At 37.6% G+C, this 27,776-nt stretch overlaps 1 long non-coding RNA gene across 1 annotated transcript in view; it reads right to left on the bottom strand.

The window, feature by feature from the left end:
• The window catches only part of LOC127527705 (uncharacterized), a 110,971-nt gene extending 83,782 nt beyond the window's left edge, over positions 1-27,189 (bottom strand). The window contains exons 1-2 of the long non-coding RNA XR_007934868.1: positions 26,289-27,189; positions 14,195-14,274 (exon numbers count right to left, since the gene is read on the bottom strand). This is a non-coding gene — a long non-coding RNA (uncharacterized LOC127527705). The remainder of the gene's footprint in view (positions 1-14,194; positions 14,275-26,288) is intronic.
• Positions 27,190-27,776: the final 587 nt, after the last annotated feature.

Genomic DNA, 27,776 nt, shown 5'->3' with positions numbered 1-27,776 from the left:
TCTTTTATTTTATTTATTCCCACATTTTATAATCATGCTTTGGACTTTTAAGTCCAACCCACATAATGTAATTAGCAGAAGCTACCACAACTCACCGGCAGCTATCTGGCTTTTTTTTTATTATTACCCATGCAGTGTAGCCAATGTTTTCAAGACCGCCTCTTGCACTTTCACAGGATTAAAATCCCATTTCAGTTAGAGCCAGGCATTTAGGACAGTATAACTTGGTCACAGGAGTCCATGACTGTGCGCATGACAAGCCCGGTATACTCAGTACCTGACCGAGACCTTCCATGCCATCATTATCAGAAGCGTATTTTTTATATATATGATACATTATAAATATGAGACGGTTATTAATTTAGCCACAATCCTGCTCACAGCACCATTTGTTTTCCTCTAGGGGGCGATAGCTCCCTGGTTGGAATAAGTTCTTTTTAATTTTGCCGTTTTAAGTAACCTGAACCTAAATAGATATATTATAACAAGATGATATCCCTCCCGTAGTGATACAGTGGTAAGAAATTACATAAGAAAAAATAACTTCTTTAATGACGATTTACGCGGCATAACAGACGAAAGAAAGCCAATGGCAACACAATTGCCAAAGTGGTAGTTTGATGTATACAGTGCATGCAGAAAGTATTCACAGCGCATCAATTTTTCCACATTTTGTTATGTTACAGCCTTATTCCAAAATGAATTAAATTCATTTTGTCCCTCATAATTCTACACACAACACCCCATAATGACAACGTGAAAAAAGTTTACTTGAGGTTTTTGCAAATTTATTAAAAATAAAAAAACTGAGAAATCACATGTACATAAGTATTCACAGCCTTTGCTCAATACTTTGTCGAAGCACCTTTGGCAGAAATTACAGCCTCAAGTCTTTTTGAATATGATGCCACAAGCTTGGCACACCTATCCTTGGCCAGTTTCGCCCATTCCTCTTTGCAGCACCTCTCAAGCTCCATCAGGTTGGATGGGAAGCGTCGGTGCACAGCCATTTTAAGATCTCTCCAGAGATGTTCAATCGGATTCAAGTCTGGGCTCTGGCTGGGCCACTCAAGGATATTCACAGAGTTGTCCTGAGGCCACTCCTTTGATATCTTGGCTGTGTGCTTAGGGTCGTTGTCCTGCTGAAAGATAAACCATCGCCCCAGTCTGAGGTCAAGAGCGCTCTGGAGCAGGTTTTCATCCAGGATGTCTCTGTACATTGCTGCAGTCATCTTTCCCTTTATCCTGACTAGTCTCCCAGTCCCTGCTGCTGAAAAACATCCCACAGCATGATGCTGCCACCACCATGCTTCACTGTAGGGATGGTATTGGCCTGGTGATGAGCGGTGCCTGGTTTCCTCCAAATGTGACGCCTGGCATTCACACCAAAGACTTCAATCTTTGTTTCATCAGACCAGAGAATTTTCTTTCTCATGGTCTGAAAGTCCTTCAAGTGCCTTTTGGCAAACTTCAGGCGGGTTGCCATGTGCCTTTTACTAAGGAGTGGCTTTTGTCTGGCCACTCTACCATACAGGCCTGATTGGTGGATTGCTGCAGAGATGGTTGTCCTTCTGGAAGGTTCTCCTCTCTCCACGGAGGACCTCTGGAGCTCTGACAGAGTGACCATCGGGTTCTTGGTCAACTCCCTGACTAAGGCCCTTCTCCCCCGATCGCTCAGTTTAGATGGCTGGCCAGCTCTAGGTAGAGTCCTGGTGGTTTCGAACTTCTTCCACTTACGGATGCTGGAGGCCACTGTGCTCATTGGGACCTTCAAAGCAGCAGAAATTTTTCTGTAACCTTCCCCAGATTTGTGCCTCGAGACAATCCTGTCTTGGAGGACTGCAGACAATTCCTTTGACTTCATGCTTGGTTTGTGCTCTGACATGAACTGTCAACTGTGGGACCTTATATAGACAGGTGTGTGTCTTTCCAAATCATGTCCAGTCAACTGAATTTACCACAGGTGGACTCCAATTAAGCTGCAGAAACATCTCAAGGATTATCAGGGGAAACAGGATGCACCTGAGCTCAATTTTGAGCTTCATTGCAAAGGCTGTTAATACTTATGTATGTGTGCTTTCTCAGTTTTTTTATTTTTAATAAATTTGCAAAAATCTTAAGTAAACTTTTTTTATGTTGTCATTATGGAGTGTTGTGTGTAGAATTCTGAGGAAAATAATGAATTTAATCCATTTTGGAATAAGACTAACATAACAAAATGTGGAAAAAGTGATGCGCTGTGAATACTTTCCGGATGCACTGTACAGTCTGCCATCATGCCATTCCAAGCAAGGCAAAGAGAGGATTAAATTTCATGCACACAGAAATAGTACAATGCCCATTTTCATACTTGTCCCTTTCTCTCTTCTAATGCTTGCCTAGCAGTTCTAAATGCTGAGCCCCTCTGTGCTAAGTCTAGCCTGTACATGTGAGTGGATTTATAAAATGTTTTTTGTACAGAGCACAGTTATAATCTTATTACAAAGGTGCAGGCGCCAGTTGGGTGCAGGTGTACGTGAATGCATTTCGCTCCATGGTTAATTGAGGTATTGTGCAGAAGCGGGTGGATCAGTCAGGTTCCTCAATGGTGCTGCAGAGGGGCTTGCACAGCACGAAAGGGGTGAAAGACAAGGAGGAAAGAAAAAAATAGAAACAAAAGAAAGCATGGAGGTTAAAGGATGGAGAAGAAGGGCAAGAGCGAGAGAGAGACAATGCTAGAAAGAAAAAAGGAGGTGGACAGGAATGGGGCCCCGGGAGAGGAGTGTGTGGCTGGTGCTCTAGAGGGTTGCTCCAGTTCAGCATGGGAGCAGAAGCAACAAAAATACACCGGAGGATTCCCCGCAAGGCCAGAGATGGCAGCAGGAGTCAAGGAGGTGGAGGCTCAGTGGTCACCCATGGAGTGCCAAGGGATGGGTGGCAGGGACATGAGCAGATCAGAAGGTTGTCTGTACCTGTTAGATGACGTCCCTTCATGCTGTGAGACCCGAGCAGAGTAAGCTGGAGGGATATCAGTTTTAAAAAAAAAACACAGAGCACTGTGACTTTAAAGAGAAGATTCCTATCATGATTAAACCTTGTTTATATGGATTTTTTATGGATTATTTATTTATTAAAGATTTGACTGCACTATTTATGTGGACACTTTGATTTGTTTAATGGTTTTTAATAAAAGCACTTTGTCATTTTGTACCTACCCTTTGTTTGGAGGTAGGTGTTCTCATCTGCCCGGCTCATCTCAGTTACGGTATTGGGGGTGGCGGGTTCAAGATGCTCCCAGAAGGAAGCAGTAGTGTGGAGCCAACCTGAATTCTCACAGGGACAAAGTGATTCTACATAGTGATTTAGGGAGAAATAATATAGACCAGGGCCTGCACGTGGGGTAAAGTGAAAAAATGATCATCTCAGACAATACTATGGTAAGGGTGGTATTTTCAAGTGAAACTATTTTTCTTTTTCATTATGAAATAATAATACAAAAAATATATATTAAAAAAAAGATTTTTATGTGATTATTCAAAAATGCACTAAAAAGTAACCATTTCTTGTATTAAGATTTTGTTGGATATATGAGACTAAAAATAAAATCGTGGGGCACCCATAAAATAATTAATTTATTTCAATTAAAATGCATAGATTTGTTAAAGTGACATTTCTAACCAGCTTAAGTATGGAAAGAAAATGACGCATCATACAAAAGTTGATTAAAGTATGTAGGATAATGGTTATAACTGGAGAAATTATTAAATTGTAAGAGTTTTTTTGGAATCATTTAAGGAATCTTTGCATTTTAATTGAATAATGTAGCATTTTAAATCCTTTATATCTGCTTAGCTGATACATTAATTGCTAAATACTTCCTATTCTGGCTAACTTGTGTCAACCTTAATGACACAGTGTTTGCCAGATTGATCTTATTAAATTCATGTCCTGACAGTTCAATGAGTTATAATTTGCTAGATGATAACATTTTCATGATAAAACATGGTGATACTGTATATTATTAAAGTTAGATTATTAGGTGTGAGCTGATACCCATTCACACACACCTACTTTTCTAGTCTTGTTACAACTGCTGTAAAGTTTCACTGCATTGAATAGGCAGGTGATTTGCAGTAAACAAGAATGTTTTAAGAATATTGCGGCAAATTGGTCTGGCAGTACCCATGATGGCTTCACCCTTGCCAATATGTTAAAAGACAACAAACTGTGAGGTTGGGGGAAGGTGTGTAGGTGATTATTCCTATCACACTTACAGGTTGGCACCTGTAAGAAGAAGATGTAGGCAGAAGAACACATCATGGGACTCACAGTATGGTGGAACACAATATAGACCTATGCTAAATGTGGGTTTATCCTTGGGATTAATAAAGTATCTATCTATCTATCTATCTATCTATCTATCTATCTATCTATCTATCTATCTATCTATCTATCTATCTATCTATCTATCTATCTATCTATCTATCTATCTATCTATCTATCTATCTATCTATCTAAAGGTATTTAATGTCTTCAGATCTCAACGGGAAATTAAGGGTGTGATTTACAGACACTTACTCTATTCACTGTCGCATCCCCATTTTTGTTTCTTTGCTCTGTTGGAAAATCTGCCACTTGTCTTAGTAAAGAACAATGCTCTGCTGTTGTCCAGCAGAAAAACAAGCTCTTCATTAGAAAAACATTTTTCTTTAACTGCATGTAGGTTATTACTTTTGCATCTTATAAGTTATTGGTGTCTGATTTTGTGCTTTTGGTTCAAATGTGTATTAATTTATAGTGTTGTGTTTACTTCCAATTTACTTTGAAAAACTTTAATTCAACGGGGGGATCAAAAAGATAATAAATAAATCAATCAGTTGATTTTTACTTGACTTCACACAGGGTCCCGCTTTTGAATTGAAGACTCTTGTTTTACATTGTTTTTATATTGTTTACTGTTGGTCTGCATTGGTCCTTAGTTTTATCAGAAATGTTATGTCCATGTTCCATGAAAATATGAGATTAAAAATTTTTCTTAGCCATCACATCAAACAACATGGGGTAAGTAGCATATAAAAAAAAAAAATTTGGATGGAGTATTCCTTAAATGGTTAATGAATAGGATTTGGTTTTGATAATGTGCTTTCTGTCATTTGTACCTCACAAGTAACCTTTGTAACCTATTGGCCAAGCAGAAAAACATCTTTTCTTTAATTTTTATTTTTGTTGTCCTATTATTTTTATTTTTGTTGTTTTGTTCTTGACAATAGATAGAATAATAACAACACAGTATGTCACAAAGTAAATTAGTTTCATTGCCTATTTTAGGAACAATTCTGGAAAGTGCATATGATCAATACAGACAGAAGAAAACTGCAGATAACTTCATGCAAATCATCTGCGCAAAGCAATATGCCCATTATAGACACTGAAAAAATCAGTATTTTCTTTCAAGGTGTTAACCTGTATACTGACAGAAGTAATTTGCAAGGGGCAAGGATGCAACACATTTATTAAACTGTATTTAAAAAGCTATGCTATTTGTCAGCTATGCAATAACGTAAGGCACAAAACAGCTACAAGGAAAGTAAAATAAAGAAAAACTGGATCCAAATGTAGGGTACTTTGTGTGTTTTTATTAATATAAAGCAATATTTTTATTTTATTAAGGCCTTGAAAAATATATTTCTTCTCTGGCCTTCTACCATGATAGGCATAATTGTAACTAAATGCAGAATAAATGAGGCAGGAACTGAGATCCATGAAAAAAGTACTTTATGGATGTGACCATATATGCGTAACACATTAATGCAAAACATTAACAGACATCCTTAAAGACAATTTCTCTCGTCATCTTCACATCCACATTAGACAACATCTCAGTTAGATTCATAAGAACAGAGACAGAAACCTGGAGCAGAGTGCCAATCGGAAACAGAGATTTTCATAGTGGGCTGGTGATGTTTCTGGGCCAGTCGAGCTGCAGTGCACACCCTTTTAAATTCGTTGTGTGCAGGTATCATTTCTAAGAGAAAAAGAGGTGACCACCCTCTCCAGGTGGTAAAAATCCATACACGTGAAACTGAAACTATCAAACCATCTGTCCATTTTCTTAACCCACTCACTACAGTTGACCATTTTACAATGGACGGACACCAAAGGCAAATGAAAAAAGAAAGGTGGTGTTGAGAAAGTAAGGATGCAATGTGATGTATGAAAATATCAGTTTTATTTAGAATGGTGGGAAAGTTTACAGCACTGCATTGGTTCACAACTTTAGTAGCAGTAGGTGACAGCAAAGTCACCAGCTAGACAAAATAGCAAATGTGATTTGCCCTGCAGTCTGTCATGTTACCTTCCAGGATTATTGTGTTTTGTGGGCCGACATCGATGTGAGGTGATTCACATGATGCTAAATGACTTAGTGACCAAGTATAATTGTAACTTAGCATCTCTACCTAGCTTTTGTAGATACTTTACAATTTAGGCTAATTTGCAATGTGTTAAAAAAGAGAAAATGTTTAATGAGTGTTAAGATGTTCATTTTAAGCAACCAAAACACTACCTGCTATGAATGGCCAGGGAGAACAAAATGGTGCCTCTGTGCTTCACCGTTCTGCTCCATCTGCTTTAGTGTCAGTCCAGTGACATGATGAGGCAGAGACAGGAGGTAGCAAAGAAAGGACAGCAACAAGTACTGTATGTGCAACATGTGGTACTGTGGTCTGATTACAGGATGGAGGTTTGCAGGTATTTTTTAATATTACAAAAATTACATGACCAGTGTGAAATATAATTATGACTGCAGAATATGAAGAAAGCATCTATGGAAGGACATACAGTAATATACTATAGCTATACATACATCCTGTATTATGTATTGCAAAGTTGTTATTTGCCATGGTACATAGTAGTACTCACTACATTGTAGCAGTCCTATTGATTACCTGTTTCTTTGTTATTGAAGATGTGGCTGGCCCTGTGGACAGGAATGAAGTTACTTCAACTCCAGGATCCATGCAAAAGAAAAGAGAGGGTTCTACTGGCAACAACAGCTAAGGAGGATAAAGGAAGAGATGAAAGGACTGTTGGAAGGCTGCTGTAAGCTATGATTACTTTGCACATCCTCAGTCCAAAATTCTTGATATTTTTTGTCTGCTCTGATCTCCAACAATCACCAAGACAGAGCATGTTGCTGATGTGGTAAAAGGGATTGGAAGGCTTGGCCTTAACTACCAAAGGTAGAAATTTGAAGCCACCTCCACAAAATCCCAGCTGGTGTGTATCATGTCACTCCAGGGCTAAAAGTAAGTAATTTATTTATGAAGCACAATTTATTTATGAAGCACTTTTCACAGACGTGACATCACAAAGCACTGTGAAGAACAAATTAAAAATAAGAAGAACAAATTAAAAATAAACAAAAAGTCCAATTAAACACTAGTCAGTCTTAAGTTGCTTACTAAAAGAATCTGACTCAGCCATGCGTGACACTAATGGAAGACCATTCCAAAGCTGTGGCACAATGCACTGAAAAGCATATTCCCCATGTAGCTTAAGCTGAGTACAAGGCCCTGTCACCCAGACCTAAGTGCTCGACAGGCTTTGTGGTGGCACAGGAGGCCAATAATAAACTCAGGGGCTTGTTTGCAGAGAGCTGTATAGGTAAGCATTTTAAAATGAATTCTGTAATAAACTGGAAGCCAGTGCAATGCATACAAAATTGGAGTAATATGTGCCATCTGACCAGATCGAGTTAAAAGCCAAGCTGCTGCATTTTGGACTAACTGTAGCCAAGTAAGGGAGGATTTATCCAGGCCAATATACAGGGCATTACAGTAGTCACGACTTGAGGACATAAAAGCATGTACAAGCATCTCCATTTCTGGTCTTGAGACTACAGACCACAATTTAGAAAAGTTTCTTAAATGAAAGAAACAGGAGAGTCTAACAGACCTTACATGTGACTTTAAAGGCTGATTGAAAATAACCCCTAGATTAGATAAGTTTGACTTGGCAATTGGAGAGACAGAAGCCATCTTGAGATTAATCTCAGAGTGAAGGTTAGGGGGAGCAACAATTAGATTCTCAGTTTTTTCCTGAGTTCAAATGCAAGTAGTTATCACAAAGCCAATTATGAAAGACAGTCCTAGTCTGCCACTGGCAGCAACTTAGATCTTCAGCAGGCATTTGTATAGTTTGAACCAGTATGAACCTGCACATTTATTAATATGAGTACTGGAAAATGATACCCTTGTGAGAACACATTCAGAGGACAGTTTTCACTTTGGTCTGTACATAACAAGGACAAGAAGAGCGTTAGAGACTTTCCCCAAGTCTGTTAGGTATGTATGAAGAAAGTTGGACTAAGGCATTTTTTGCTAGCATAACCAAACACATTATAAATAGACTTCAGAAAAAAATGAATACATTTTGAATGGATTAAGAAGTTTTAGCGTTACCTGAGTCTTATAAAATGGTCATATACATGAAGATGAGGGTAAGTTAAAAACTGAAAAAGAGTAAATTTTTACAGACAAATTTCTTGCTGGTAAGATTGAATGTGGTGTAATTAGACAGGACCCATGGAATCCCATCAGGTTTCAGCCATTCTTCAGGACCTTGGTCTATCAGAGATATTCTAAGTTGTATAGGAGACCATCAACCTTGATGTCTTATTTGGGAATCATTGATACCACCTAAAAAACTAGAGGAGCTTCATTTTAAAATGCTGAATGTAGACATGTTCTCTCACTATTTAAACAATAGATTTAACACAGCAATTACACTGATCTGCACCAGAATCCTCCTGCGCAAAAAAATCAATGTATTTCATGGATTTAGGTGTGCTGAATTCATTTGTGAAATTTGAATTTCTCTTCCGCAAACCATTTCCACAAGGTATCAAATTCAGTGAAAAAAATGCCTTCTTAAAAAAAAGTAGATTTTCTTAAAAAATAAGTTACCTTTTTTATAGTATCAGTATTTTTCATGTTCATCATATTATTTGAGGTATATTTTGAGCTGAAAAATGTCAGTCTTCCTCATTCTTAGTGTTAGTTGAGGTTGAAACCACCTAAAATCAAATGTTGGCTACACATTTTTTGCTCTCAATCAGTATTCTTTTCTCTCTTCTTAGTCCTACAAAATAGCCAGAAATTTATATTTAGAATGTTTTAAAAAATCCTTTTTATTGTTAAAAAGAGAGAAAGTTGCTGTTTAAATGGTGGTAACAGGTAAGTAAATTAGAAAAAAATTATATGTTACATTACATTACATTACTGAAAAAAAAATAACATGTTCCACATTTTTTGGGAATACAAAAGAGGCAAACTACAAGGAACTAGTTGAGGTGCTTCTCTCTTCCTACCTAGCGCTTGGTGGTAACATTTTTGAAATCTTTGAAAATCCATTTCCTGCACTCTCCTTTAGGTTTTTCCCAAAGAACATGGGACTGGTCTCTGAAGAATCATGGGGGAGGTGGAGTGAGTCTGTTAGCAAACATCTATTGGTCATTCCACCATGAAACATCTTCATGAGCTTACAAAAAATACTACTAAGTGACTTGTAAGTGATTATTGTATTTAAACCACTTATTTGTGAAATGTATACATTTCCAAGTCTAAATAATTAATGTTAAAAAATATACAACCCCAAATCAGAAAATGTTGGGATATTATGGAAAATACAAATAAAAAAAAAATCCAGTGATTCTTACATTTGCTTTGACTTTTACTTCATTGCAGACAGTATGAACCCAAGACATTTCCTGTATTGTCTGGTCAACTTCACTTCACTTGTTAATATATATATCTGAAAAAAGTTGGGACGGTAAAGTGTTCACCACATTGTCATGTCACCATTACGTCTCACAACACGTTTTGGTACTGAGAATACCAAACGATGAAGACTATCAGGTGTTATTTTGTCCCCTTCTCCCAGCAAACACATCTTAAGGTGTGTTACAGGGTAGTCATTGTTGCATTTTTCCATTCAAAATTCTCCACACACTCTCTATTGGGGACAGGTCAGGACTGCAGACAGGCCATGCCAGTCCAGTACCCGGACCCTCTTCTTCCGCAGCCATGTCTTTGTAACATGTGCAGAATGCGGTTTTGAATTGTCTCGTTGAAAAATGCATGGACGTCCCTAAAAAAGATGTCGCCTTGAAGGCAGCATATGTTGCTCTATAATCTTGATGTACTTTTCTGCATTAATGTGCTGCCATTACAGAAGTATAAATTATCTTTACCAAGGGCACTGACACAACTCCATGCCATGAGAGACCCTGCCTTTTGGATTTGTTACCTATAATAGTCTGGGTTGTCCATTTCTTCCAAAAAAGATCGAGAATACTGATTCAACAGACAACAATACACAGTTCCACTATGTATGTGATAGTCCATCCCAGATGCCTCAGAGCCCAGAGAAGTCAAAGACCCTTGTGGACATGGTTAACATAAAGATTTGCCAAAGTAATCAGGCTTTTCCCAAGTACTTATATCAGCTATTGATGAGTGACATTTCTTGATGCAGTGCAATCTGTGGTCATCGGAGATCACAATTGTTCAACTTAGGCTTGCTCCCTTGCTCTTTACACACTGAAAATTCATCCAGATTCCTTGAATCATTTAAAAGTATTATGCATGGTGTAGGGAGTGCAATCTTTCTTTGAGGAACATTGTTTTGAAACATTTCAATAATTTTCTCATGCATTTGTTGACAAACTGGAGATCCTTTGTCCATCTTTGCTCCTCAAAGACTCAGACTTTCATGGATACTTCTTGTAAGAGCCATTTTCCTTGTTCTATAAGACTCATGAATATTTCTTAGATGACAATGCATAAATAATGGGAAGTTCCTATAACCCCCGTAAATAGATTCGCAGTGGTATATTCTTACCATTTCTAACAGCTTGGAATAAGCATTATTAGTCATTCAGCTAGTGATAGCCTTGCCTTGTATAAGGTGCAGAGGCATACGGTTTTTAACCATGATCGCACGTCTTCGTGCCTGAGCACTTGCATTGTGCTAACCGGCCTACGGGCTCTTTGAATGTTAGAAATAGCAAGTAAAGAAAATTTATTTACTTAAGTATCGCACCGTACGCCAAGGCGTACAGAAGAAGAAGCTAAGAATCTTTAGGTATAGAAATAACTAAAGTCTTTCAAGAAAGGCTAAGTTTAAAGAAGATATCTTTTTTCCTTTTTTTTGTCTTTTATTTTACGTGTTTAACTATTTTTTCTTTTATTCTTGTGTGGACTATTTGCTTTTATCTTTCACTAAATACTTCAAAAACGAACTTCTGGACTCTGAGAATTCTTTTGACACGCGTCTTACCCGTGCCTGATGACACCTTATATATTTCAGCAGCTACACAAAAGTTAAAAACCTGCCTAAAACTGAAATCGAACTAAGAAAGAAAACTTGAAATTTCCCTGGATTTCAAAAGAAAGCAAGTTGTGTGTTCAAAGCTTGAGATCGGATTACGACGACTTAAAAGGGGTTTGAGCACAGTTCTTTGTGGAATAGCAATGGCATCTGAATCCGGGAGCCAGAAGAAATTCCGACCCCCAACGAAAGTATCAGTGGCTTCAGCGAAAGCCGCTACGATTGTGACTCTATAACAGAGGATCATCTCCATTACGACAGAAAGCCGCTCGACTCAGCAACAATTAAACTACAATCGGAAATGGATTACAAATATAGACAATTATCTGATTCCATGAAGAACATAACGGAATTACAAAAAAATTAATATAACTGTGAAAACATAGAATTAATTTTCAATAATCAGTTCGCCAAACTGAGAATGGAATACAAAAAGTTAAGTGTCAAAATTTTATCCATCCAGAACACCGAAGATGCAAGGAAATTGATACAAACCAACGTTGACTCTAAAATGGAAACTATAAACAGGTTTTGTGGAAATACGACAGAATGGATATTTGATGCACAACAAAATAAAAGCCTCCATCAACAACCTAACTTTTCGGCTAATCAATTCAAGGATTACAGAACAACCACCGACATTCCTGACGTCTCACCTGAAGACAGTATCTCTCAGGTTTCCTTTCAAGGTAAAAGTCATGTAAGCTCAAGAGCTAATTCAGCTAAAAACTCCCACATTTCCATAAAATCTAAACAGAGTACAAGATCAACGACTACTTCGGTTAATGCCATCAGATTTCAAGAAGCAGCACACGCTGTGCTGTTAGTTAAAGCAGAGAACCAAAGAAAGCAACAGGCTCTAGATATGGAAGAAATGCAGTTAAAAGTTATGAGAAAGACTGAGGAAATGCAATTAAAAGCCAAAAGAGAATATGAAGAAGCGCAACTGAAAGCTAAAAGAGATCAATTGGCTTTAGAAGAAGCCATTAAAGAATCCGACGCAAAATTGAAAGCGCTTAAAGGGCGCAATCGCAGCCCAAACAGACTAGATCCCTATAACGTCACCCCGACATTAGATGTAAGAGATGTAAAACCACATGAAAGTAAAGATAATCCCCAGCATTCGCTTTATCAGCAACAAAATAAAGCGCCAGCACCTTTTCAACAACAATGTTATGGACAATGTTATGATCAACAGCAAAACAAAACACAAGTGCCTAATATGCCCCATATAAAGGTGCCAATATTTGATGGCGATCCACTGACTTATATGAACTTTAAAAGGGCATTTGATCGAATCATCGATCGGACAACGAGTAACCCTGACGATAAATTAGAATATTTGATACAATTTACTAAAGGTGAACCTAAAAGCATTGCACAGAACTGCGCATACTTACCACCAGAAGAGGGGTACAGACACGCCAGAGAAAGGATAGAAACTATTTATGGAAATCAAATACAAATAGGGGACGCCTACATGAAGAAAATCAGAATGTGGCCACAAATAAAAACGAACGATGGAGAAAGCCTAAGAGCATATACACTCTTTCTAGGCAATTGCAAAAGCGTTATGTCAGGTTTAAAGAACGGAAACGAATTTGATAACAATTTAAACATTCGTACTATGTCATCAAAGCTTCCTCAAGAGCTAAGAGAGCGCTGGCAGAATAAAGCAATAAAGATCGAAAAAAGGGAAGGAAGAATACCAGGACTCACTGAACTACAGTATATGGATTTTTGGAAGATCGGCTCGTATCCTCCTTATATCTAATGTATGGCGCTTCATATGACAGTAATACTTACAAAAGGGAAAAAGAAAAGGTCGATTATGAAAAATATCCAGCAAAAAACGGAATCAGAAAGGGTAACTTTGTCTCAAATTTTGTCACTACAGTAGAAAGGGGAGATAAAACAGAGAAGATTGAACGTATACCCGATAAGCACTGTCTTTTCTGTGACAAGGGACACGAACTTAATGACTGTAATGCAATTCAGAAACTAACTTACGAAAGTAAAATTGACTTTTTAAAATCCAAAGGCTTATGCTTTAAATGCCTTAAACAAGGACATCTTAGTAAAAATTGTGAAGAAAAAATAAAATGCAGCAAATGTCCTCATTTTCACCCAGTTATGTTACATAAAAATAAAGAAGAGAACTCTGATGATAAAGTTGAACTTCTCAAAAAAGAAAACACTAAATCGGTACAAAAGGACACTTCTCTTGTAAGTACGCCCGTAATATCGAAAGAGTCGTGTATGGTTACCGGGGCCGGAAACGGTGTCTTAGCTGTGGTCCCAGTTAAAGTTAGATCTAAAGGCAACGAAAAATACATCGAAACATATGCTCTGATAGACCAGTGTAGCACAGCTACATTTTGCACAGAAAGTTTAAGTGAGCAATTAAATCTCACAGGAAGAAATTTGAACCTACATCTCGACACCCTAAACCACTTAGAAAGACCATTAAAATGTAAACTCATATCCAGTGTACAAGTCTGTGGGCTAGAAGACAACACATTTTACGACTTACCAGATGTGCATACCGTAACGGTTATACCTGGACATAAAAACAAAATCCCTATCCAAGAAGATATTTTGGAATGGCCCTACCTTAAAGACGTACATTTACCCCAAATAAACAACAACAACAACAACATTTATTTATATAGCACATTTTCATACAAAAAGTAGCTCAAAGTGCTTTACATAATGAAGAAAAGAAGAATAAAAGACAAATAAGAAATTAAAATAAGACAACCTTAGTTAACATAAAAAGGAGTAAGGTCCGATGGCCAGGGTGGACAGAAAAAACAAAAAAAACTCCAGAAGGCTGGAGAAAAAAAATAAAATCTGTAGGGGTTCCAGGCCACGAGACCGCCCAGTCCCCTTTGGGCATTCTACCTAACATAAATGAAATAGTCCTCTTTGTAGTTATTGTTCGCACGGAGTCACTTGATGCTGATGGTTATACAGACTTCTGACTTTTAATCCATCCATCATTGTTGGAACATCATGGTGCTTTGGGTAGATGGTGGTGGCACAAGCCACCACCAATAGGACACCGGAAAAGGAAACAGAAGAGAGAGTAGGGGTTAGTACAAATTTTGAATGAATAGTTATTATAATGAATTGGATATACAGAGTGTCAGGATTAAATTACAGTGAAGTTATGAGAAGGCCATGTTAAAGTAATGTGTTTTCAGTAGTTTTTTAAAGTGCTCCACTGTATTAGCCTGGCGAATTCCTACTGGCAGGCTATTCCAGATTTTAGGTGCATAACAGCAGAAGGCCGCCTCACCACTTCTTTTAAGTTTTGCTCTTGGAATTCTAAGGAGACACTCAGTTGAGGATCTGAGGTTGCGATTTGGAATATAAGGTGTCAGACATTCCGATATATAAGACGGGGCGAGATTATTTAAAGCTTTATAAACCATAAGCAGAATTTTAAAGTCAATTCTGAATGACACAGGTAACCAGTGTAGTGACATCAAAACTGGAGAAATGTGTTCGGATTTTCTTTTCCTGGTAAGGATTCTAGCAGCTGCATTCTGCACTAACTGCAAACGATTGATGTCTTTTTTGGGTAGTCCTGAGAGGAGTGCATTACAGTAATCTAGCCGACTAAAGACAAACGCATGAACTAATTTCTCTGCATCTTTCGATGATATAAGAGGTCTAACTTTTGCTATGTTCCTTAGGTGAAAAAATGCTGTCCTAGTGATTTTATTAATATGCGATTTAAAATTCAGATTACAATCAACGGTTACCCCTAAGCTTTTTACCTCCGATTTGACTTTTAATCCTAATGCATCCAGTTTATTTCTAATAGCCTCATTGTATCCAATTGCCAATCACTAAGATTTCGGTTTTTTCTTTATTTAATTTGAGAAAGTTACTATTCATCCATTCTGAGATACAGGTTAGACATTGTGTTAGCGAATCAAGAGATTTGGGGTCATCAGGTGCTATTGATAAATACAGCTGTGTGTCATCAGCATAGCTGTGGTAGCTCACGTTATGTCCCGAGATAATCTGACCTAATGGAAGCATGTAGATTGAGAAGAGCAGCGGACCCAGGATAGAGCCTTGTGGAACACCATATAGAATATCATGTGTCTTTGAGTTATAATTACCACAACTAACAAAGAATTTTCTCCCTGCCAGGTAGGATTCAAACCAGTTTAAGACACTGCCAGAGAGGCCCACCCATTGACTAAGGCGATTCTTAAGAATATTATGATCAATGGTGTCAAATGCGGCACTCAAATCTAAGAGGATTAGAACAGATAAATGGCCTCTGTCTGCATTTACCCGTAAATCATTTACTACTTTAACGAGTGCAGTTTCTGTGCTGTGATTTGTTCTAAAACCTGACTGAAATTTATCAAGAATAGCATGTTTATTGAGGTGCTCATTTAACTGCATAATGACTGCCTTCTCTAGAATTTTACTTAAGAAAGGCAGGTTAGAGATGGGTCTATAATTTTCAAGAGCAGAGGGGTCGAGATTATTTCTCTTAAGTAGGGGTTTAACTACCGCAGTCTTAAGACAGTCTGGGAAGACCCCCGTATCTAATGACGAATTTACAATGTCAAGAACATTATCAATAAGCACACCCGATACTTCTTTGAAAAAATTTGTTGGTATTGGGTCAAGGGCACAGGTGGATGGTTTCATTTGAGAAATTATTTTATGTAAATCAGGTAAATCTATCCTAGTGAAAGACTCTAATTTATTTATTATGGAGTACTGGGGTTTCGGGGGATCCTTAGTGTTGGGGAGATATACTATGTTATTTCTAATATCATTAATTTTTTGATTGAAAAATACAGCGAATAGCCTCACAGGTTTTACTGGAAGTACTTAGGAGGCATTCCTTTGAGTTACCTGGGTTTAACAGATGATCAATTGTCGAAAATAAGACTCTGGGATTACTAGCATTGTTATTTATAATCTTAGAGAAATAGCAGCGCCTCTCAAGACGGACTGTGTTATTGTATTCTGTTATTTTAACTTTTAATATCTCATAGTCAATAGTTAGTTTAGTCTTCCTCCATTTACGCTCAGCTCTACGGCATGTTCTCTTTAAATCAGACACTCTTTGGGTCTTCCAAGGTATAACAATGCTAGAAGATTTTTTAACTGTCTTTTCAGGTGCAACTATGTCAACAGCAGCCCTCACTTTAGTATTAAATCTTTCCACCTTACTATTTACATTCTCCTCGCTATTATAGTTGGCACTATAAACGGACTGATTGGTTAGAATGTTTGTAAGTTTTAAAGTTGCTGATGAGTCAAAGAAGCGTTTTTTAACAATATGCTTCTCATGAGTGTTTTCTATCATTATTTCTATATTAAAAAGTAGAAGAAAATGGTCTGAAAGACCCGTATCAATGACCTGCTTTATATCAACTTTTAGTCCTTTAGTAATTACTAAGTCTAATGTATGACCTGCTTTATGTGTAGGCTGATTAACGAGCTGTCTCAAATCAAAAGAGTCCAGGAGGTTCATAAATTCTTTTACTTTTTGGTCACATTGATTATCTACATGAAAATTAAAGTCGCCGACTATTAAGAGTGTGTCATAGTTCGTAATTAAGATTGACATCAAGTCAGAGAATTCCTCAAAGAAAGACGCGTTGAATTTAGGAGGTCTATACACGGATAATACTAGAACGTGAGAATCTCCCTGAATAACAATGGCGAGATACTCAAAAGACTTGAACTTACCAAAACTGATATTTTTACATTTTAACCTGCTAGAGTAAATGTTTGCTAGCCCTCCACCTCTCTTTCCTTGGCGATCAGCACGAGTAAAACTGTAATCCGGAGGCGCAGATTCGATTAAAACAGCTGCGCCATCTGAGCTAAGCCACGTCTCACTTAGTGCAATAAAATCTATTTTTTTTTTCACTAATAATGTCGTTGATAAAAAACGTCTTGTTAGTTAAAGCTCTAATATTTAATAGTGCCATATTCAATGTTTCGGAGGAGCAGAGATGAATACTATGTGCGTTATTGATATAGGGAACAGGAATTAAGTTATTTTTATTAGCGCCGCTCTGTGTGTATTTTTTGTTTAATCTATGATCTGTTTTTACAGTTTTAACACATTGTTCATCTAAAGTAGTAACTTTAATTAAATTATTGGCGTTTATGCCGTATTGCCTAGATTTTGTATGTGCATTAAGATTGGTTATTACGCAGAAGTAGGCATGATAATAGGCACAGACTCTCATAAAGTCATGGAGCCATTGGAACTTATACCAAGCGAAGGAGATGGACCTTTTGCAATAAGAACGGTCCTAGGATGGATTGTTATTTGTTATGAGAAGGAGTCAGACAACGAAGAAGTAAAAAGATGTTCAGTTAATTACGTGACGATAAAGAAGGTGGAACAAATGTTGCTCCAGCAATACAATATAGACTTTCCAGAACGCGACTATGAGGAAAAAGAGGAAATGTCACAAGAGGACATTAAATTCATGCGCATAGCTTCAGATACTGTAAGCCTAGTAAACGGACATTACTGCATCAATCTGCCCTTTAAAGATGAAACTCTTGACGTGCCAAACAACCACTGTGTTGCAAAACAACGTGCTATTGGACTTAAAAGGAAACTCATGAAGCATCCAACATTCCATGAGGATTATAAAGCCTTCATGAAAGATATTTTAGACAAAGGATATGCTATCAAGGTACCTACTGAACAGCAAACCCTTGAAAAAGAGAGAGTGTGGTACATCCCTCATCATGGAGTATATCATCCAAAGAAAAACAAAATCAGAGTGGTTTTTGACTGTACGGCCACATACCAAGGTTTTTCTCTAAATGAACAGTTGCTGAAAGGACCTGATTTAACTAACACACTCATTGGAGTTCTTACAAGATTCAGAGAGGAATCAATCGCTCTCATAGCAGACATTAAATCAATGTTTTACCAAGTGAAAGTTCCAGAAAGGGACATGGATCTACTTCGTTTTTTGTGGTGGCCTGAGGGTAATCTAAATAACGAACTTGAGGAATACAAAATGACAGTGCATCTTTTCGGTGCTACTTCGTCGCCCAGTTGTGCCTCCTATGCCTTAAGAAAAACAGCTGAGGATGCTAGAGACATAGCACCAGAGGAAGCAGTTAACACTGTGTTAAATAACTTCTATGTCGATGACTGTTTAAAGTCTGTTGCTACTGAAGAACAAGCCATAAAATTGGCCAAGGATCTACAAACCCTATGCTTAAAGGGAGGATTTCATCTTACAAAATGGATAAGCAACAGCAGAGAGGTCTTGCTGTCAATTTCTGAAGAAGACAGAGCAATAAATCAAAAAGATGTGGATTTAAGTTATGACTTATTACCAGTTGAAAGAGCTTTGGATGTCCAATGGTGCACACAAACAGACAGTTTCAAGTTTCAAGTAAATCTGCAAAATAAGCCTGCCACAAGACGCGGTATTCTGTCCGTGGTTAGTTCAATATATGATCCGCTTGGATTTTTAGCGCCAGCCATATTACCTGCTAAGTTTATTCTAAGAGAACTGTGTAAAGAAAAATACACTTGGGATCAAGAAGTTGAAATTAAATACGTTCGGCAATGGAAAAAATGGATGGACGATTTGCAATTACTTGCGGATTATAATGTGGACAGGTGCATTAAACCTCCTGAATTCGGTCAAACAATGACCGCGCAAATACATCATTTTGGAGATGCCTCAGAAAACGGATATGGCACCGTTTCCTACCTCCTCCTGACTAATAAGGAAAATAAGAGACATTGTTCATTTCTAATGGGGAAATCTAGAGTGGCACCACTAAAACCTGTAACTATACCAAGGTTAGAACTCACAGCTGCAGTGGTAGCAGTCAAAATGGACAAAATGTTTAAACAAGAATTAAAGATTCCTCTGAAAGAATCAATCTTTTGGACAGACAGCACCACAGTACTACGGTACATAGCAAATGAAAACGCACGCTACAAAACTTTCGTCGCTAACAGAATCGCTGTGATAAGAGAGCACACACAACCCTCGCAATGGAGGTATGTTGCATCTGCACAAAACCCAGTGGATCAGGCATCAAGAGGATTAACAATAGAAAACTTCGTCAAAAATAAAACTTGGATACAAGGCCCAAACTTCCTGATAAAACCAGAACACGAATGGCCTAAGAGACCAGATGAAATGGATCTGTCTACTTGTGACGATCCAGAAATCAAAAGGTGCGTAGCAAATTGTGTAATTGTTGAAAAAAAAATCGAACCAGTAAAAAGACTTGTAGAACACTACTCTAAATGGTTCAATTTAAAGAAAGCAGTAGCATGGTTCCTTAGGCTCAAAGAGATGCTAATGCGTCTGAAAGAAGAGAGAAAGGCAATTCAATACACAGTCAGCAAATCTGGACACAGCCCAGAGAAACAAAAAACACTGATAGAAAAACATATGAAAGAATACAAATCATCGATAAGGCTAAATCCACTGTCCGTAGACGACTTATCTAAAGCAGAAGACAAACTTATTCGCTTTAGTCAATTAAAGGCTTACCCAGAAGAACTTAAAGCCCTATACAAAAATCAGCTTATAAAAAAAAGTAGTAAAATCATCAAACTGGATCCAGTTTTACAAGAGGGAATATTAAGAGTCGGAGGTAGACTTAGCAAATCTGCTTTGCCAAAAGAAGCCAAGCACCCTGCGATAATTCATAAAAGCTCACATATTGCTACCCTCCTAATCAGACACCTTCATCAAATGCACAAACATTGTGGACGTAATTATTTATTAGCAGAATTACGCCAAAAATACTGGATACCTCAAGCAAACGCAGCTATCAGAAAAATAATTTCAAAGTGCACTATATGTAGAAGATACAATGCGAAAGTAGGTGAGCAAAAAATGGCAGATTTGCCAGAAGATCGCCTAGTACCCAACAAACCACCTTTCACTAACGTTGGAGTGGATTATTTTGGTCCCTTCTTTGTCAAAAGAGGACGAAGTTCAGTTAAAAGGTATGGAGTAATCTTCACCTGTTTAACAACAAGAGCCGTGCATATAGAGATTGCGCATAATCTGGACACAGATTCTTGCATACAAGCCATACTCAGGTTCAAGAGCAGAAGAGGCCGAGTTAAAATCATACGCTCGGACAATGGAACAAATTTTATTGGAGCAGAAAGAGAGTTAAGGGAGGCTATAAAACATTTGGAGCACGAAAAAATCAGCAACGAAATGATGCAAAGAGAAATCGAATGGATTTTTAACCCACCATCAGCCTCCCATCAAGGAGGAGTTTGGGAGAGACAAATCAGAAGTATAAGAAAGATTTTAAATTCGACATTAAATCAACAAACCCTCGATGATCAAAACCTTCCTACGTTGATGTGCGAAGTAGAATCAATACTTAACAACAGACCCCTCACAGAGACATCAAACGACCCTAATGATCTGGAACCACTCACACCCAATCATATATTATTGATGGACACTCAACCTGAAATACCACCTGAACTCGTATCAGAAAAGGATCCATATCCAAAAAGACGCTGGAAACAAATGCAATACATGGCTGATTTATTTTGGAAAAGATGGACTAAAGAGTACTTACCAATACTCCAGCAACGTCAAAAATGGCTTACACCAAGAAGAAATTTTGAACCAGGGGACATTGTCTTAATTGTAGATAAAGCTACGCCCCGCAATTCCTGGGTAATGGGTCGAGTCATCAAGACAATGCCAGATGCCAAAGGTGCAGTCAGAAGGGTTTGCGTGCAAACTAAAAACAACACATTGGACAGACCCGTGAACAAACTGTGCCTGATCCAGGAAGGATCAAGTAATTTAAATGATTGAATCTTAATTGCATGCTTATTTTTCATTGTGTATGTGAATTTACAGTAGAGTTTAAATTTTAAGTTTCTTAATTTAAGTAAGGAATAAGTTTAGTAAAGTAGTGAAGGCTCTTAGTAAGTAATGTTAAAGTAATTGATTTCTGCCCTAGCATAAACAATTAGGGGCCGGATGTGTAAGAGCCATTTTCCTTGTTCTATAAGACTCATGAATATTTCTTAGATGACAATGCATAAATAACGGGAAGTTCCTATAACCCCCGTAAATAGATTCGCAGTGGTATATTCTTACCATTTCTAACAGCTTGGAATAAGCATTATTAGTCATTCAGCTAGTGATAGCCTTGCCTTGTATAAGGTGCAGAGGCATATGGTTTTTAACCGTGATCGCACGTCACCGTGCCTGAGCACTTGCATTGTGCTAACCGGCCTACGGGCTCTTTGAATGTTAGAAATAGCAAGTAAAGAAAATGTATTTACTTAAGTATCGCACCGTACGCCAAGGCGTACAGAAGAAGAAGCTAAGAATCTTTAGGTATAGAAATAACTAAAGTCTTTCAAGAAAGGCTAAGTTTAAAGAAGATATCTTTTTTCCTTTTTTTTGTCTTTTATTTTACGTGTTTAACTATTTTTTCTTTTATTCTTGTGTGGACTATTTGCTTTTATCTTTCACTAAATACTTCAAAAACGAACTTCTGGACTCTGAGAATTCTTTTGACACGCGTCTTACCCGTGCCTGATGACACCTTATATATTTCAGCAGCTACACTTCTATTTTGCCAAATCATGATTACAGTCACATTACCTGTTTGAAATCACATCATTATTAAATTATTTTACCTCATTACTGGCCCTAATTTGCCACCATTTCACTTTTTTTTGGAATGTGTTGCAGGCCTGTAAAGCAGGAGAAAACATGAAATATCTTGGGTTCATACTGACTGCAATAAAATAAAAGTAATTGTAAGAATTGCTGCATTTTTTTATTTGCATTTTCCATATCGTCCCAACTTTTTCTGATTTGCAGTGGTATTACATTTTTGTAAGTGTTTTTTACTATTTCTCTTGAAAACTGGATGCAATACAGCAATTCTGTTGCCAGATTTGGATTCAACACCCTCAAGTCTATAAAATACACCTAAAAGTTTTGAATAGGAGTGGAAAAAATAATCTTTTGTTAAACTAGTGTTCTTTCCTGAGTTTCAGACCATTATCTTTAATAAATGTAGCTGCTAAACCTTCTACTAAACTTAATGGATGTAACTGGCAACACACACGAGTGAGTCTTATTCTTATACCAAAGGACTAGCAGAGTTCAAAACCAAGAATCCAATGACCAAACTGGGAACTGATATTAGAGTCTTGAAGAACCTAGACAACATTCAGAATATCCAGAAAGAACTACAAAGAAGCACTTGAAAAGTTGTTTAGATTTTACCTAAAGTTTGAATAGGACGTGGCACATAGAGTCAGATAAAATATCAGGATCTCTTTAATCCAATATCATGTTTTGAGTGACACTCTGGTAATATTTCAGTTGGAAATAAAGGTAATAATGTACAAAGTCATTCATTCATTTTGTCAAGTCATTTTCAAACCAGAGCCTGACCCAGCATCCATCCATCCATCCATTTTCCAACCCGCTGAATCCGAACACAGGGTCACGGGGGTCTGCTGGAGCCAATCCCAGCCAACACAGGGCACAAGGCAGGAACCAATCCCAGGCAGGGTGCCAACCCACCGCAGCCTGACCCAGCAGCAATGTGCAAAAGGCAACAACCAACTTTGGGTGCCAGTTCAGCGTAGGGTACATTCACACAGACAGCCACACTTAATCCTACAGGGCTACTTTAGTGTCAGCAAGTAAGCAAAGTACACGAGTTTGAAATTCAAATACTGAAGTGGTTTTCAAGATTCTGTATGGAAAAGAATAAATATTTGCCCAGCAAAAAAATCATAACCTGAGAAAACTGTATATTTCCCAAAGAATACATTTTGATTCTTGACACGCAGAAAAAAATATGTTCCAGGTGAATTTTCTGTATTGAAGCACTCATCATGCATAATGAATTTTCTGCTTCAAGGTTGCTACATTTTTTTGATTTTAGCAATTCTATTTGAATGATTACAGTTTAATTTAATAAATGTGCTGTATGCTTGGCATATGCAGATAAATGCTGACCATCAGCCTGACACCATCCATTTGATCTTATATTTACTTTTACCCCAATTATAACATGAATGTCACCTGCACTTAAAAATATGACTTCTAAGGCCATGGTGATTTTAATTAAGTGTTATCTGCAACAGTTATTAAGAATATTTAAAGGACAGCATGCATAACAAATCGAACATAATCATAATTGTTTTTGTAACAAATTACACAATTGGTTCAAGTGAATGGCTTCATCAGTATATTTTAAAATTTAAAGGATTCTTATTTTATATGCTAATAGGAACGCACTGTTTATAACAGGCTTACACTTGTAACATGGTTCTCGGTTGTGTGTGAAAAGGTATTTTTTGTGTATACTGTATCCGTTGAAAGGAAATAAATTCTCACATATCTTGTCATATTAGAAAATAATGACTCACCATACTTAAAAACAAGCCATCATCATCATTGGTGAAATGATTACTGCTTGAGTGTGGAATAATGTGATTGCAGGTTGGCATCTTTTGCAGCTAAACTTGGCCATGACTGCACATCCAGAAGATCACTGCTACCTGCTGCGTCCACTGCCTGAATCTCATCAGCAAATCTCATCTAATAATTTTAACCATTTATTCCTATGTTATGTCGATGTTCAGTTTTAGTTGAAAGATTATTAAAATAGTATGCAAACATTTTCTGAATTTGGATGTCTGTCTGTAGTACCATTGTCGAATAAAGCAAAATGAGCTTTGCAGACTTTATTTGAGTCATGGTATAAACAGTAAAGTTGTTCAATTCAGCTGTCATTTCCAATGCAACACATTGTGGTAATCCAAGTCCGCAGATACTTTAAAAGTAGAGGTTCCATCCATCCATCCATTTTCCAACCCGCTTTTAGTGTTCCAGCAAGTGAGAACACAGTGGTGGGACAATTCTGCCTTGGCGTTTGGTGCCCTGTCTGAGTCATCCACTCACTCAAAGGCCTGCAAGTCAGAAGGCTTTTCTGGGTTTGAACCAGCACTACATCAAAGCGCGCGTCCAATGGCACTTTATTATTTACATGTGCAACTTCAAATTAAAGCTGCCCAAAAACAAGGTGTGTGCCCAAAGCCCAAAGGAAGGAAGGAAAGGAAAGAGCAGAGAGGTGGGTTTTAGATGTTGCAGGCAGAGAGAGAAGTGTACGCTGTGAGAGAGAAAGAAGGTGAAAGGACACCATGGAAACCTACTTGTAGAGGCGAATGACCAGCAAATGTGACAAAGGTTCCAAACATGAGATTTGAAATAGCACCTTATGAGACCACCAGGGGTCATCTTTTGTTCGGTCTTTGGGCTTACAGACACTAATTTACTGCTGAGCATCTAAAGCAGAGAGAAGAGCTTTTAAGTTTAATCAAAAGGAGATTGAAAGGCAGCGTGATTGAAGTGTTTAAAATTATGGAGGGAAGTAGTACAGTGGATCAAGACTGTTACTTTAAAATGAGTTCAGCAAGAACACAGTTGGAAAGTTGTTCAGGGAATTTTTTTCATAAATATTAAGAAAAAGACTTCTTGATCTCAAGTAATTTATTCCTCAGGAGCTGTTCTCCAGAGCCAACAAATAATATGGCAACCTCCGTGTGACTTCAAAATGCAGAAAGGAAAACAGAAATTGTTTGCATATATGAACTTAATTAACAATAAGAGGAACAGATATTCCAAAAATTATGGTGATGGTTTTCAAAAAGTTAATTGACTATCCTAATCATGAGCCTTACGCAGCTGTCTAAATATATACCAAATCAATGTTTAAGGGCTTTAAAATGTTCCAAGAGTAAAATATAAAAGTGATGAAGCTGCTTCCTATTCTTCTGCCTCCATCTAGTGAAAGTTACTGAGCGAGAGCTTAAGTACTCCTGTAGTTTGCAATCAAGTGACAAGAACAAAACAGACATTATAGGCATACACTTAGTAAACACATTAAAGTTTAATACGTCTGGTACAGATGTTTTAAGGCAAAGGGGTAGTGCAGAGATGTCATTCCTGCTTCACTCACAGAGCCAAGATCTATATGGGGTTTGCAGGTTCTGCCCATTATTTCAAGATTCATTGGTACCAGTGACTGTGATCAGCTGCAGATGATTATCAGTTTAAACATGGAATACTAAAGATATGTCAGTACTTCTTCTCAAATAACAAAATACATTTAGTCCTCTGTGTACTGTGAAGCAAGTAACATCCATCCCATTTTTCCATCCTTTCCCAATCTCACAATGATTCGTGGTTTGTTCAAATCATTTCAAAATATCTACAGTATACCTAATTAGTGGATTAAAACTATGCAGGTACTTTACTTATAGGATTGCACACAGCACCCTCTTTCTGATTGGCTGTGTGACTGAGCCCTGCACAGGACTGTTGCACTGTCCATCATGTTTGCCTCTTGCCTTATACCCAGTACTGTTGTGATAATCACTGGTTCCCAGTGACACTAAAAAAAATTAAATATGCTGCTCAAAACAACCAGAATTAAATATATATGACTATAATGCCTGTTCAGGTCTTCTCCTTTGATTACACAAAATGCATGTTGTTAGCCTCTACCTTACTAGCAATCACTACACGACCGGAATCAGCACATGCACAATGATGTACTGACTGCCACATGCAATATCTCTATCAAACAATACAACAACAACATTTATTTATATAGCACATTTTCATACAAAAAAGTAGCTCAAAGTGCTTTACATAATGAAGAAAAGAAAAATAAACACAAAGTAAGAAATTAAAATAAGACAACATCAGTTAACATAGAATAAGAGTAAGGTCTGATGGCCAGGGAGGACAGAAAAAACAAAAAAAAAAACTCCAGACGGCTGGAGAAAAAAATAAAATGTGTAGGGGTTCCAGGCCACGAGACCACCCAGTCCCCTCTGGGCATTCTACCTAACAAAAATGAAATAGTCCTCTTTGTATTTAAAGTTCTCATGGAAAGACTTGATGATGATGGTCATGCAGACTTCTGGCTTTTAATCCATCAATGTTGGAACATCATGGTACTTTGAGTAGATGGTGGTGGCACAAGCTGCCACCACAAAGAAACCGGAAAAAGAAACAGAAGAGAGAGTAGGGGTTAGTACGGATTTTAGAGCCACCATGAATAGTTATTATAATGAATTGAATATACAGAGTATCTGGATTAAATTATAGTGAAGTTATGAGAAGGCCATGTTAAAGTAATGTGTTTTCAGCAGTTATTTTAAAGTACTCCACTGTATTAGCCTGGCGAATTCCTATTGGCAGGCTATTCCAGATTTTAGGTGAATAACAGCAGAAGGCCGCCTCACCACTGCTTTTAAGTTTTGCTCTTGGAATTCTAAGGAGACACTCATTTGAGGATCTAAGGTTACGATTTGGAATATAAGATGTCAGACATTCCGATATATAAAATGGGGCAAGATTATTTAAGGCTTTATAAACCATAAGCAGAATTTTAAAGTCAATCCTGAATGACACAGGTAACCAGTGTAGTGACATCAAAACTGGAGAAATGTGCTCGGATTTTCTTTTCCTAGTTAGGATTCTAGCAGCTGCATTCTGCACTAGTTGCAAACAATTTATGTCTTTTTTGGGTAGTCCTGAGAGGAGTGCGTTACAGTAATCTAGTCGACTGAAAACAAATGCGTGAACTAATTTCTCAGCATCTTTCAATGATATAAGAGGTCTAACTTTTGCTGTTTCTTAAGTGAAAAAATGCTGTCCTAGTGGTCTGATTAATATGTGATTTAAAATTCAGATTACAGTCAACAGTTACCCCTAAGCTTTTTACCTCCATCTTGACTTTTAATCCTAATACATCCAGTTTGTTTCTAATAGCCTCATTGTATCCATTATTGCCAATCACTAAAATCTCAGTTTTCTCTTTATTTAGCTTTAGAAAATTACTATTCATCCATTCAGAAATACAAGTAAGACATTGTGTTAGTGAATCAAGAGAATTGGGTTCATCAGGTGCTATTGATAAATACAGCGGTGTGTCATCAGCATAGCTGTGGTAGCTCACATTGTGCCCTGATATAATCTGACCTAACCAAAGCATGTAGATTGGGAAGAGCAGCGGACACAGGATAGAGCCTTGTGGAACACCATATAGGATATCATGTGTCTTTGAGTTGTAATTACCACAACTAACAAAGAATTGTCTCCCTGCCAGGTAGGATTCAAACCAATTTAAGACGCTGCCAGGGAGGCCCACCCATTGACTAAGGCGATTTCTAAGAATATTATGATCAAGGGTGTCAAATGCGGCACTCAGATCTAGGAGGATGAGAACAGATAAATGGCCTCTGTCTGCATTTACCCGCAAGTCATTTACTACTTCAACGAGTGCAGTTTCTGTGCTGTGATTTGTTCTAAAACCTGACTGAAATTTAT

Source organism: Erpetoichthys calabaricus, chromosome 4 (genome assembly GCF_900747795.2).
Source record: "Erpetoichthys calabaricus chromosome 4, fErpCal1.3, whole genome shotgun sequence".
Taxonomy (NCBI): domain Eukaryota; kingdom Metazoa; phylum Chordata; class Cladistia; order Polypteriformes; family Polypteridae; genus Erpetoichthys; species Erpetoichthys calabaricus.
This window is presented reverse-complemented; position numbering and strand designations above follow the sequence as displayed.